The 7,027-nt window shown below is 32.9% G+C and overlaps 1 long non-coding RNA gene across 2 annotated transcripts; it reads right to left on the bottom strand.

The window, feature by feature from the left end:
• Positions 1 to 853: 853 nt before the first annotated feature.
• LOC109184666 lies at positions 854 to 1,732 on the bottom strand. Of its 2 annotated transcripts, XR_002054846.1 has the most exons (3): positions 1,628 to 1,732; positions 1,159 to 1,362; positions 854 to 1,023 (listed from the first exon to the last, which is right to left on the bottom strand). It is a non-coding gene; the product is annotated as an uncharacterized LOC109184666 (long non-coding RNA). The 2 variants fall into 2 exon arrangements; XR_002054847.1 differs by lacking the exon at positions 1,628 to 1,732 and having other exon boundaries at positions 1,159 to 1,421.
• Between the last annotated feature and the right edge of the window lie 5,295 nt (positions 1,733 to 7,027).

Here is a 7,027-nt window from a genome sequence, read left to right on the forward strand (position 1 = left end):
CAAATTAGGTACGCATCACCAAAAACACACCATTAGGTGTTAGTAAAAACATCTACAGTGTTCGAAAATACACCATTGGGGTGTTGAGTTATATGGTATATTTTTTTGGGTCTGTTGTATATTTTTTGGTGTTTTTTTTACATTTCATTGTGGTGTGTTTCCCTTACACTGTTGGTGTATGTTGTTAACACTGTTGGCGTATTCTAAAATTTCGCCGCACCGCCGCACGGGAAGACCCCGCCGCATTTGAACTTTCTTCTCTCTCTCTCTCTCTCTCTCTCTCTCTATATATATATATATATATATATATATATATATATATATATATATATATATATATAGTGAGTCCACCCCTTTCCAATGAGTTCATGTAGATAGATCTGATCTCACTAGTACAAAAAATACTTTCCAAGTCACCCATAAAACACTTTCCGAGTCACCTGTGCAGGTGACTCGAATTCTAGAGCCACTGAAAGTGGTTAGCTTTCCGAGGCACCCGTATAGGGTGTCACGGAAAGCTGTCAATTGATTTTTTATTTTTTTTTTATATAGACTTTCCGAGGCACCTGCTACGTAGCAGGTGCCTCAGAAAGTCATTTATTTATTTTATTATTATACATATCCACGACACCCACACACAGGTGGGTGTCGCGGAAAACCTTTTTTATTTTTTTTTAAATTAGTCTATCTGCGGCACCCTCTTCACAGAGGGTGTCGCAGATACCTCTTTATTTTTTTTTTATATATATATATATATATATATATATATATATATATATATATATATATATAGAAAGAGAGAGAAGAGAGGCAACTAATTTTTTTTAAAACAATAAATAAACTCCCACTTTCATAGCACAAATACATAGAAATTATTCCTAGCCAATGTATCCTAGACTAATAAATTTATTAATAAAAAAAAGTGACAATGAAGAGAGATACTGAATACAACTGGAGGAATGTAAGCAGCACTAAGCTAAAATCTCTAAGTAACAGCATTGAGATGACCAGCCCAACAAGATCCTGCAATTCAATAATAATAATAATAATAATAATAATAATAATAATAATAATAATAATAATAATAATAATAAAATTGCACACAATGCAATAATAAGAATGAGTGCATGCAGAAGAAACAAAGTGTAAGAGAAATACCTGGTGGCCAACTGGCTTAGTGTTATGAATCAGAAAACAGAGGACAAAAAATACATCTCTTTTCTCTTGAGCATCTTTAAGCTGTTTATATCCAAAATACCACCATAAATTTTCCGTTTTAAAGAGCCTACACCACATTGATTTGAGAGATTATCGTCTTCCTTCAAATGGTCTGATGGATTCTCACCATATATACCGCTAATACTGCATTAAGGAAATAATCGCACAAAAAAGTGAGGGGCAATGAAGATTACAAAAAGAATAATACTGAACACACCAAAAGGATCACTATTCCTTTCCCACCCACAAAATAAATAAATGGTGGATGAGTATAAAACAGTGTACATAGTTATAGGAACAAGTATGAAACACTGCTTACTGTAAGAACAGAGAATAGAATGATTTCAAATTCATTTTTCTGATAGATATACGTACACACGGATATATGAGAGAATGTGGAGAAATATACCATAATAGCCTGTATTGTATATAACTGCCAGAAGTAGCTTGAGACCAAACAAGCTCAACATGTACACCATACACTATTAAAGCTGGATTGGCAAAACCCTCGAGCCATCAGGAGTTGCATTTACCTAATCATTCAAGACCACAAGTGACTTAATCAATTTCTTCCCTCAGTTTCGCATTCTATGCAAGCTGTTTCAATAGTCTCAAAACTCATAAAGTAAACTAACCTTTTTGGACAGAAACATAAACCATAGGGTTGAATTCTTTCAAAGAATCACAACAGAGCTCGGCAACAGATTTCCCACCGAAAACATTTTCATCTGGGGGAATGAGGAAATTAGCAGAAAGTAATTCCTCGGTCACCATGCGATCGTCATTCAACGTCAAACTACCAACTCCAGCTAAAACAATATTTTTGCAGAACTGCAAATATAGATAAAGGAAATACTCTGCAGTTTCTTATTCAAGCAAATATAACTCCTAATGAGAGTCTAAAATAAATCCTTTAAGAGTTCCAACGGCAACCCAACAGATGTTCCATACAGCATATTCCAATTAGGAAAACGGTCCATGTAACCACAATGTACTAGAGTCAAGAGTATATCACCATAAAATTATTAGCAAGTTTTTTGAAGTACCTCTATAGCAGTCCCTTTGAGTCCACTGACAAACACATGAGCTTTACTGAGGCTGTTGCAACAACAAAAAAAAAAATGTTAAATAAAGTGAAGTTTGTCATTGAAAATGTAAATACCAAATAAACAAGAACCATTGGCATGTGGATAATTTGAAATTTGTTGATCAGAAATGCAGGTTTTTAAGAAGAGCCAGGAAGAGCATAAAATGGTAATTTATATTAGAAGTAAAAATTTTCCCAAGAGGCAAGTGTACTCCATGCCAAGAAGGACCAATGCACAAAGTCATTTCAACCTCTTTTGGTTTAAAAAACTGCTTAAGGTTCCACTGAAAATATTACTCAGGGCAACCAAAATGAAGGAAAACATACTACTAATAGATTTTAATTAAAATGTACAAGAGACAAGAAAGTTTTGCCGGTAAGAACCAAAAAGAAACTTGAAAAAATATATATATATATGTGAAATTCATCTGGTCTGTATATATCTGCCTCAAAGAGTTTCAAATTCGTTTCTGCACCAGGAAGTTCTTTGAGAAGCCCTAACTTGGTGGAATCACCTAAATAGAACATTTAATTTGACAGTGGCACAACATAAATAGTGTCACCAGATCTGGAGCTCGATGCCACCGGATCTGGAGAAGCTAGGCCTGAGAGATGGATCGAAAACCTTTTTAAAACAAGAGAGAAAATGAAGAGAGCAAACCTCGCCGGAGGAAGACCGCCGTCGCCCTCCCTCGCCCTCCGCCTCACCGCCAACCTCAAATCTGAAGAGAAAAATGCTGACACAGTGATATGTTCAAAACCTCAAACCCAATAAAGAAAGCAAAATTGATATTCAAAGTGTTGAAAACTGCATTCACGATCTAGAAAATTACAAATTTTAAATGACCTACCTTGAATTTGGTGGCGATTGGTGGCGAGGCGGCGAGGAGGCGATTGGTGATGGCGATCGTTGTTGCTGTGGCTGCTGGCGGCGAGGGGCGGCGAGGAGAGGCGAGGCGGTTGGCGGCTACCGGAGGGCGTGGGCTATCCGGCACAACTTTTCTTCTTCATCTTCATAGTATCCACACTCCGTCACAACCCCTCAGATCCGTCTCTCTCTGTCTCCAGAAGCATCATCGCTTACTTAGTAATGGCGAAGTCTAGAGAAAGAAAGAAGTGCGATTTGGGGGTTTTTTAATTTTATATTATTTAAATAATAAAATGGTATCCGCGGCACCTTCTGTTGAGGGTGCCGCGGATTCCATTATTATTATTTTAATAATATAATATCCGCGACACCTTCTTTAGTAGGTGCCGCGGATACTGTTATTAATATTTTAATAATATAATATTAGTGGCACCTTTTTTCAATTGGTGTCGCGGATTTCTCTATTATTATTTTAATAATATAATTTTTGAGGCACCTGTTCCTAGTTGGAGTCGCGGAAAGTTGTACCATTTTCTTTCCACAACACCTTCACTATAAAGGTGACATGTAAAGTGGTGCGTCTATTCTCAATTTTGTACTAGTGTCTATTAATAAATAGAGATCAATGGTCAGATCTAGTCCATTATCAACTATACAACTGCAAATGCACAATTAATAATGGTCCAGATCTAGTTGGCTGTGGCCTGGTAGCTAGAGAGACCAAATTTACAATTTAATAAGAAAAATTGAGTGAACACATACCGAAGTAGGAAATACTCGAACAACATAACCAAAAATGTGATTAAATCTTCTAAGAAATTGTTTATAATGTTTTGCTATACAACATATTAATTACTCTATTTGTTAAATACAATACTTCACGTAACTTGATTAAGTATATTATTATTATTATTATTATTATTATTATTATTATTATTATTATTGGGTGAAGATTATTATTATTATTATTATTATTATTATTATTATTATTATTATTATTATTATTATTATTATTATTATTATTATTATTATTATTATTATTATTATTATTATTATTATTTATTAAAAAAATTATATATATAGCATTCCGTTCAGTTCGGTTCGGTTTTTGTCAAACCGTTCGGTTTCGGTTCGGTTCGGTACTAAACCATTCGGGTTACAAAATCCCGAACCATTCGGTTTTCTATTACTAGTTCGGATCGGTTCGGATCGGTTTATCCGAACCGAAGTGCCCACCCCTGATGATGATGATGATGATGATGGTGATGGTGATGGTGATGGTGATGGTTATGATGATGATGATGATAATAGCATTTCCACTTTCGAAAGCCGTAGAACATCTCTGCTTCTCGTTCTTCATTTCTCATCTCTGATTTAATTTATCTCTCTTCGATATGTGTTTCTCGTTCTTCATTTCTCCCAAATCTCTCATCGATTTCTCTCTCTCGTTCTACATCTGTGGTTTTCCTCTCATCGATCGGTCGTCTATCAGTCATTGATCTTTCTATTACTCTGCGTCTTATTCAATCTTAGTATGGAAACCCTACTAAGCATCAAAACGGAAGGATCGAAGGCTAACACCCAGATATGTATTCCTTTATCTTTTCTTTTAATTTTTGTGTCTAATTTTTACAATTAATCTACATAATTTTGGTTTAGATGTAGTATTATCTGACCTAATTTCTGGAAATGCTTAGCTTACAACTTACGATTTTGATTAGGGTTTTTAGTCCCAGATGTTTTGGTTTTGATTGTGAAATGTTTCGATTTTGACTCATTTGCTATGCAAATCTTTCGAGTATTTTTTCCCCTAAATTTATGTCTATAAATCTGCCCTAATTTGTGAAATCTAAAACTTAAATTTACCAATTTTCATATTTATTTTTACCCAGGTTTGTCTCCACTGCAAATATACATTTTCTCAGACTATTAGATAAATTATTATTAAATAATAATTTATATTTATTAAATAAACTATTAATATACATAAAATGTATAATTACACCATTAAACAAAAAAAAAATTGGCAAATTATTTTCTTGGAATTACTTATTGAAGTTTAAAAGAAAAAATTAAATTTCTTTTCATTGTTTTGGAATGGCTTTTTAAAAAAAAAAAAAAAAATTAATGATAGTGTATGATTTTGTATCATGTTTCTAAAAAGCATGTTTTTTTATATAATGTATAGAAGCTCTGATAGCAAATTAACTTCTTTTTTTAGCTGTTAGTGACTGTAAACCACGATTTTGACACTTAACTATTAAAAGTCTATTTTTGTGCAGTTTTTTTTTTATCTTAATACTTAAATTATCTTTTATATTAACTTGTTCGTCCATGATATTATGAGTGTGTACTTTTCTGTGTGTGTATTCTATTGATGTTACTACTTAATCAATAAGTTAGTGGCTATCAAACTGCTATGGTATATATATGGTATCCTAAGTATGGATTTAGCAATCTGGAGAATATAATTTCTAAACAGTTTTTTGAACCATGCCCACTTGCCTTACATAGTCTAGATCTAGATGACCTTCTGGTACAACCTTTTTGTAAATATTTGGTGCTAGGCAGTTCCAGTATTATCATATCCCTGGCCTAATTGTACTCTGGAATTGCTGACTGATGTTGTTCGCTGCCTCATGTTTCCATCCTGAGTCCTAATGCGTGTTTAGTATCCCTTCTGCAAAAAGTTAAATAGCAAGAAAAATAGAAACTTCAAAGTAGGCATTTAGTAAAGCATTTAACACATCAAACATAACTAATTAATCATCCAAAAAATGGTGATATAAGTCCAATCCAATGTGAGAGCATCATAATGTTGATGTCCTTAGTACACTAACAATTCTAAAAAAAGGTTGATTTCCTTCACCATCTTAAGTTAGTTGGTTGAAGAAAATGGGTCCATAAGGCATCTTTTCACAATATTTGAGTCTTCAGTGTCAGTATCATTTCTTCTTTTTGGTCTGTTCTGCATTTATTGGGTTGTTTACCTCACCACCTTTTGAAGCTTCCCGGAGATTTAAAAATAGAAAGTTACATCAATATCAGTTTTTTTAAGAAACAAAAAAATATATATTTTGTGTATTTAAAATAATTACCTGATCTGATAAGCCATCATCTTTTTCTTGGTTGTCTTTCAATTTTGGGTTGTTTACCTCATCACCCTTTGAAGCTTCCTGGAAATTTAAAAATAGAAACTTTTATCAAAAATATTTTTTTAAGATGAGTATATGTTTCATGTTTTTAAAAGTAGTGAGAAAACTAAAATATTAGGCAGTGAAAGATTGGTTTGAAGCTTAAATAGTGAACAGTGTGCAAAAAAATTGAAGCAATATTGACAAAAGTTTGTTTTTAACATTGTACATTTGTTTTTCTTCCAAACTTATTTCATATAAAATTTTAGATAAAAATGTATAAGAAATAATACAATTGAAATATGCACAGGAAATTTAACACATGTAGAGGTAGAATTATAGTATTACCATGTCTGATTCATGAATGAAATAAATTGAAGAATTTATAAACAACATCAATATGGTAGGATTATAGTATTACCATGTCTGATTCATCATCTTCACATTCTTCTATCATTTTTGAAATAGGATCTTTTTTTTTTTTTTTATCAACACCAGGTGCAAAATGACTTCACTCATTCACTCACCATGGTTGTTGCTTCATTTCCATCTATTCAGAGTTCCTGCATTGCAGTGAACTAACTGGATAAACATGATAAAATCCAAAAGAAAAATAAAAACAAAGAAATAACATACCAAATCAGAGTCAGTATGCTGAGGGCCAATATCTTTAATAGATATGTACTGCGATGACATGTTATTTTCGACCAGATTTTTTAT

Source organism: Ipomoea nil, unplaced genomic scaffold (assembly GCF_001879475.1).
Source record: "Ipomoea nil cultivar Tokyo-kokei standard unplaced genomic scaffold, Asagao_1.1 scaffold1277, whole genome shotgun sequence".
Taxonomy (NCBI): domain Eukaryota; kingdom Viridiplantae; phylum Streptophyta; class Magnoliopsida; order Solanales; family Convolvulaceae; genus Ipomoea; species Ipomoea nil.